This window comes from Apium graveolens, chromosome 8 (genome assembly GCF_009905375.1).
Source record: "Apium graveolens cultivar Ventura chromosome 8, ASM990537v1, whole genome shotgun sequence".
Taxonomy (NCBI): Eukaryota; Viridiplantae; Streptophyta; class Magnoliopsida; order Apiales; family Apiaceae; genus Apium; species Apium graveolens.
In genome coordinates this window covers 5,303,427-5,311,479 of record NC_133654.1, presented here as the reverse complement: position 1 = coordinate 5,311,479, position 8,053 = coordinate 5,303,427, and positions in this window count along the sequence as shown.

Here is an 8,053-nt window from a genome sequence, read left to right as displayed (position 1 = left end):
AAAACAGGCAGATGTTTCTAAAAGAGAGAATCTAAAGAAACTCAACAAAAAGTTTGGTTCAACTTCAAAGAACTTTGTCAAAGAAGAAGCAAGCACATCCAAAGATGTCAGTAAGGTGAATGTAGGGCACATGACCTTAGAACAGTTAAATAATAGGCTCAAGATGGTTGAGGATAAAAAGGAATCTAAAAGAAAATCCAACAGAAATAGGAAGGTAGGAGTTAATAAACACAACAATTACACACCTGATAGGTATGCTCCTAGAAAAAGCTGTGTGCATTGTAGTAGTGTTAATCATCTATCTGCTAGTTGTAAATCCATTAAGAAGACTCCCATAAATGTACCCTCTTCTATGCCTAATATGTCTGCATCACCTCTGCATGCTATGCCTGTTATGTCTCAACAAAATCCTTATGCACATTTTGTGAACATGCCATATTTTAACAATCCTTATCTTGCTGCATTTAGTATGCCTCAAATGCCATACAATATGCCCATATGGAATAACATGTTTGCACAATCAATGCCTAATAATTTTACAAATGTGCTAAATGATTCTGTGACTAACCCTACACCTCAACCAACTACATCTAAGACCAAGGTTGACTCAAACTTACCTAAGTCTAAAGATGCAGGAGGAATGAAGTCTAGGAGAAAGGCTAACAAGAATGGACCCAAGGAAACTTGGGTACCAAAATCAAATTGATTGATTTTATGGTGTGCAGGGAAATGGAAGAAATCTATGGTACTTGGACAGTGGTTGTTCAAGACACATGACAGGAGATTTCTCCCTGCTCACAGAGTTCAAGGAGAGAGCTGGCCCTAGCATAACCTTTGGAGATGACAGCAAAGGGTTTACTATGGGATATGGCTTGATTTCAACAAGGAATGTCATCATTAATGAAGTTGCATTAGTTGATGGTCTCAAGCACAATTTACTGAGCATCAGTCAACTATGTGATAGAGGGAATACAGTTTCCTTCAATTCTGAAGCCTGTGTTGTCACTAGTAAGAAAGACAACAAAGTGGTTCTAACTGGAGTTAGAAAAGGAAATGTGTACATAGCTGACTTCAACTCTACAGATGCAGAATCCATTACTTGTCTCTTCAGCAAAGCAAGCACAGTTGAAAGTTGGCTATGGCACAAGAAGCTATCTCACTTGAATTTCAAGACAATGAATGATCTAGTCAAAAAGGACTTAGTTAGAGGAATCCCTCTAGTTGAATTCTCAAGGGATGGTTTGTGTGATGCTTGTCAGAAAGGCAAACAAAGGAAAGCATCATTCAAAAAGAAGCTTGAAACAACAATTGATGAACCATTACAACTGCTACATATGGATTTGTTTGGACCAGTCAATGTATTGTCTATTGCAAGAAAAAGATATTGCTTAGTGATTGTAGATGATTTCTCAAAGTTCTCATGGGTCTATTTTCTTGGATCAAAGGATGAAGCAAGTGAAATCATTATCAATCACATCAGGCAAGTCAACAATCATCCTGACTTGAAGGTTAGAAATATCAGGAGTGACAATGGAACTGAATTCAAGAATTTGACATTAAGGCTGTTCTGTGAAGAAAATGGAATCATGCATGAGTTCTCAGCTCCAAGAACACCTCAGCAAAATGGGGTTGTTGAAAGAAAGAACAGATCTTTAATTGAAGCTGCCAGAACAATGCTTGAAGAATCAAAGTTACCAACATATTTCTGGGCTGAAGCTGTTAATTGTGCCTGCTTCACTCAGAATATTTCTTTGATCAATCAAGCTAAAGGCATGACTCCTTATCAGTTGTTCAAGAGAAGAAAACCAACTCTAAACTTTCTTCATGTCTTTGGATGTAAATGCTTTATACTGAGGAATCAATCTGACCATAAAGGGAAGTTTGATGCAAAGGCTGATGAAGGGATATTTGTTGGTTACTCAGCTGGAAAATCTTATAGGGTCTACAATCTAAGAACCAACATTGTTATGGAATCTGTGCATGTTGTGTTTGATGATAAAAAGATTGATGGACTAACAGATGAGGGACATAATGAGAGACTCAAATTTGACAACATTGAGATATATTGTGATGATAGTGAAGAGGAGACTGATGGAGATGACACTTCAAAAGGGATTCAAAACATGCCCTTGGATAATGCACAAAATACTGCATCCGTTGATAGAGGCAATGCAGTATCCGTTGAAAGACATAGTGCATCATCCGTTGAAGTACAAAATGAAGCATCCGTTGATCATAGTTCATCAACGGATAATCGATTTACATCATCAGTTGATAGAACTCCAAGTTCCCTGCAAAGGACCAACAACTCAGGGGGAGTTTCAACTAGTCAACACTCTGTCTCACATCATGACAATACTGAGGCCACCTCATCTAGAGCACATCTTCCACCACAAAGGAAATGGACCAAGAATCATCCCTTTGAACTGATCATTGGTGATGCATCATCTAAAGTGCAAACAAGAAAAGCCACTCAAGATGAATGTCTGTATAGTAGTTTTCTGTCTCAGGAGGAACCTAAGAAAGTGGAAGAAGCTCTATTGGATCCAGATTGGATATTAGCTATGCAGGAAGAGCTGAACCAATTTGAGAGAAACCAAGTATGGAAGCTGGTACCCAAACCAAAGAACAAGAGTCCTATTGACACAAAGTGGGTATTCAGAAACAAGATGGATGAAAATGGCATTATCATAAGGAATAAAGCCAGACTGGTTGCTAAAGGCTATTCTCAGCAAGAGGGAATATATTTTGATGAAACATATGCTCCTGTTGCAAGACTTGAAGCCATCAGAATATTTCTAGCCCATGCAGCCCATGCCAATTTTAAAGTCTATCAAATGGATGTCAAGAGTGCATTTCTAAATGGGAAATTAGAGGAAGAAGTCTATGTAAGTCAACCTCCAGGATTTGAAGATCCAAATTTTCCAGACTATGTGTATTATCTGTTGAAAGCACTCTATGGACTGAAGCAAGCACCTAGAGCCTGGTATGAAACCTTATCAAAATTTCTTTTGGAGAATCACTTCACTAGAGGTACTGTTGATAAAACTCTCTTCTTTAGGGATGTTAATGGCTCTAGTATACTTGTTCAAATTTATGTAGATGACATAATATTTGGCTCTATAGATGATAAACTTTGCAAAAAGTTTGCTAAGCTAATGCAAAGTAATTATGAAATGAGCCTAATGGGAGAACTAACCTATTTTCTTGGTTTACAAGTTAAACAAGTTAGTGATGGAATTTTCATTAGTCAAACTAAATATATTTATGATCTTTTAAAGAAGTTTGACTTAATGGAATGTTCATCTGCAAAAACTCCCATGGCCACTGCCACCAAACTTGAATTAAATAAGACTGAAAGGTCTGTGGATATTACAAGTTATAGAGGCATGGTTGGTTCACTTTTATACTTAACTGCTAGCAGACCAGATATAATGTTTGCTACATGTCTTTGTGCTAGATTCCAAGCTGATCCTAGGGAGTCTCACTTAATTGCTATCAAAAGGATTTTCAGATATCTCAAGGGTACACCAAATTTAGGTATTTGGTATCCTAGAGAATCTGGCTTTGATCTAATTGGTTATTCAGATGCAGACTATGCAGGTTGCAAAATAGATAGGAAAAGTACAACAGGCTCCTGCCAATTCCTGGGAAACAAGCTTGTATCATGGTTTAGCAAAAAGCAAAATTCAGTCTCTACTTCTACAGCTGAGGCTGAATACATTGCTGCTGGAAGTTGCTGTTCTCAAGTGTTATGGATGAGGAACCAACTCCTTGACTATGGACTTCATGTTGATAAAATTCCTATCTTTTGTGACAACACAAGTGCCATAGCCATAACAGAGAATCCTGTGCAGCACTCAAGGACCAAGCACATTGATATCAAGTACCACTTCATTAGGGAGCATGTCATGAATGGTACAGTGGAACTACATTTTGTTCCAAGTGAACAACAAATTGCTGACATATTTACCAAGCCACTTGATGAATCAACATTCACAAGATTGGTAAGTGAGCTAGGTATGCTTAATTACTCTTAAAATTCATGTCTTTATTGCAATTTGAATTGAAGCCTGAAATATATTAGTTGCTAAGAACAAATTTGACTTTTAACATAGTTTATTCCATCAACGGATGTTCCCTATCCGTTGAAAGTCAAAATTGCTCTATCAACGGATAATCATTATCCGTTGAAAGACAAATACATTTCTGGAATTTTTATCCGTCAACGGATAAAACTGAAGTACCTTTCAACGGATGACAATTTTCCTTATCCGTTGAAATGTCACATCAATCGATTCAGGTGTTTAACAGCCGTTGATTCTATTCTCTTAACCGTTGATACTCATACATACATCTGTATGTATTGGTTTTAAAGGTAGTTTTTAGAATACTCACAGTTTATTCTTAAAACGGCTGAAATTCACTAACGCATATTTATTGATAAATCTTTATTTTATATTTTTGTTTATTAATTTGAGAAAGCATATAAGTCCTTCTGATTGTTCATTTTTACTTTACGCTTTCTTAAAATTTCAAGCATTTACCATTTTCTCTCTGCAAAAACTTCAAGTTATTCTCTGCAATTTCTACTCACAACAATGGCACCAGTCGCGAAGATTATGTCTCAATCTGGGTTCATCTATGAAAAGAACAATTTCATAGCTTTGGTAGAAAAGAATGAAGCCCACTCAGACTATCACAAAATGATGGACTTCATCAAAAACTGTAAACTTAGCTATGCAATGCTGGAAGCCCCAACAATTTTCTGTGAAGTAGTTGAGGAGATTTGGACAACTGCTGAGTTCAACTCCATGGATATGACTATCTCCTTCACTCTCAAAGGTAAAACTCACTGTATTAACTGTGATGATTTACAAGCATGTTTTAAATTGCCTGAGAACAATGCCATGACACCACACACTGATAGTGATGTATCCAGCATGTTAGATTCCATAGGTTATTCTCTTAACTCTGCTAATTTAGGGAGTATTAGAAGAAAAGGCCTTAGGAAAGAATGGAGTTTCCTTGGGGATGCCTTTATAAAGGTTTTCTATGGGAAAATTAGTAATTTTGATGCCATAACTTCATCTCTGGTTAATATGCTCTATATGCTTGTTTCTGATAGGTATTTTAACTTTAGCAACTATGTGATGCTAGAATTAGGTACTAGATTAGGTAACAAAGCTAATAGACCTAATAACATCTATTATGCTAGATTCTTTATGTTATTGGCTAACCATGTTGCTGAAGGTTTAGTCATAATCAATGAGAATAATAAACTCAAGTGCTGGGCACAAGAGAAAAGAGTTCTTGCAGACTTGAAGAGAATGGATCTTAACAGCAGTGTGTCATTGGTATATTTACCAATCATGAATGCACCTCAGGTAGGTGAGGTAATTGCTTCTACAACTCCTACTTCTTCCAACCCCTCTATTTCTTTATCTTCTAGTGTGGCCATGAAATCTGTGATGCCCCAACAAATTTCTACCAAGGTCACCAAAACTAAACTTTCAAAATCAAAGACAAAGAAATCCACCTCTGTTGTTTCTCAAAAGACAACAGTTGTAACACCAACTATTAACCCTGAGGTGAGTGAACAGGGTGTGAGTGGTGAGGGGAGGGGTGAACATCAAAGAAACCCCCAGGATAAGGAAGGAAAGTTGAGTGCTTCCCAAGCTAGCCAAGCCACAGTTTCTCAAAAAGCTGTGGTGGTTGAAAAGGTATCTAGCACATCCCTAGTAGCATCCTCCCAAAAGGATGTTACTATTGAAAATAGTTCCAAACCAGGAACACAGAACAAACGAGGGAGGGACACTAAAGCCAAACACTCACCAACAAAAGCCTTTATTAGAAGAAAGAAGGCTAGAACCCAATCTTCTACACAGGGTGCACACACTGCACAGATACATCCATCTGTATCTATGCCTTCTCAAACTCAGTTTGATGTGACTCCAATAAATGTGGAGTCACAGCCCCATTCTCTCACAATAATCACACATCAATCACCAAACACTTCATCACCATCTCTGGATGTGGATATGTTATTCCCATCAATTCCTGATTCTCCCTCTTTACAACTCAGGGAGAAGCCCCACTCAAATACAGGTGATCATCATCTCTTGGATGATTTGTTGGATCACCCGCAAATTCTTTCAGATATAATTGAAGGATCTGTGTCACCACATCTCAAATCAATCTACACAGATTCAACAGTTATATCACTTTCAATTTCAACTTCTTTTCCTTCTTCAACGGATATCACTCATCCGTTGACAAGTGGTTGTTCTTCAACAGATAAGCTTAACAGCAGTTATCCGTTGATAACATCAGTTTCACCTTCAACGGATATTCCACATCCGTTGACAGTCTCTACACAAATAACTGAATTAATCCCAAGTGTAGAAGACATGAATACTGTGCAATCACTCTTAGGATTGAGGGAAGGGAGTGACAATTTGAGTGAGAGGCTGGGTTGCTCCCAGGCAAAAGGAGAGATTGAGAGCTCAAAAATGCATGCTATTTCTTCCAGCATGGCAAAAGTAAGTGAGTGGAGTACCATCTTAGTAGGTGAAGGTGAGAGAGTGAGTTGTGTGAGCCAGGGGGAGCCCCTGATGCAAGAACATAGAGAAAAAGAGAGAAAAGCAGGTACAGTAGATACAAGGGTGGAACCAGCCATTGCTAATGAGTCAATGATTGTGGATGATGCTGAAAAGGAAAGACAATTTCAGCAACATTACAAAGCTGTAATTGATAACATTTCCTTGGATGCTGACACTTTTACTCATCCTGTGACAGCCTATCAACTGTTGGCTGCTCAGGGCAATGAGAAAGCAGAAAGGTCACTACATCTAGTGCACACAACAGAATCTCTTCAAAGGGATAAAGCTGCCATTAACAAAATGCCTTCTACAGCTGGTGAGCCATCTGAGGAATTTGGAGCAAATTCTGATGATGATGACTCTATTTCTTTTGATGGAAGCATGAACTTAGGGGGAGATGAAGGCCCTAGTTCAATTCCAAATCTACCTGAATGGGCCTTGACTAAGGAGTACAGATCAGGGGAATTCAATGTCTCTTTAGTCAAACAAATCAACACTGTTCAACAGGCCATTCAGAATACTTCACATGCAAGTATCAAGGCTATCCTTCAAGCTCACCTGGACTCACTGCATCTCATGAAGCTGCAGCAAGTGAAGCAGAATCTGAGTATGGATGATCTCAGGAAGGATATTGCTGACTTGAAAACCTATACTTCAGAAAAATTGGATTCAGTCATGCCCTATGGTACATTGCAGGACTTGGTTTTGAGATTGAAGAAAGAATCTGTTACTGAAAAACGGTTGGCCAAGTTAGAAGACAGAGTTCAAGTTATTGAAAATTCTGTGGCCACCATTCTTCACAATCAACAATCTCAAACCAGTCTCCTAATGCAGCTGGCAAAAGCACAAGGCTTGACCCCTCTCCTTGATGATAACAAAAAGGGGGAGAGTAAAAGGGAAGGGGAAGGAGAGCCATCTACAAAAGTCAACATATCTAAAGTGCTAGTTCCTGCCATCACTACTTCTTCAATCATTCAAATCAAGGGCAAGCCTGATGGAATTGATTTGATTCAGCTAGCAGCAGCTGAAATTCAAGTGAAAGAGCAAAGGAGGAGAATTGATGAAAGGTTGCAACTGTTGTTTGGTTCTACACAAGACAAATCAACATCTGTGAAATACAGCACAAAAATTGAACCAATCAACATGGAGCTCATGCCAGTAGGGAGTCATAAGGATGGAGAAGCTTCTTCCAAAGAACTACAAGCTATAATTCTCAAGCCCAATGAAAGATCCAATAAGGACTCAACAAAGAATCCTTTAAAAGAAGTGGACTTTCCTCCTCCAAAAGCTGATGAGAACAAGATTTTAGGCAGAAGTATTGCTTATCTCAAAAAGTCCATGGATGAGGCTGTAAGGAGAAATAGAGCTATTATCATTAGAGAGGGAAAGAGCATATGTGTGATGCAAGGACATCCCAAATTCTCAATAGCCAAGAAGGAAGAAGACAAGCA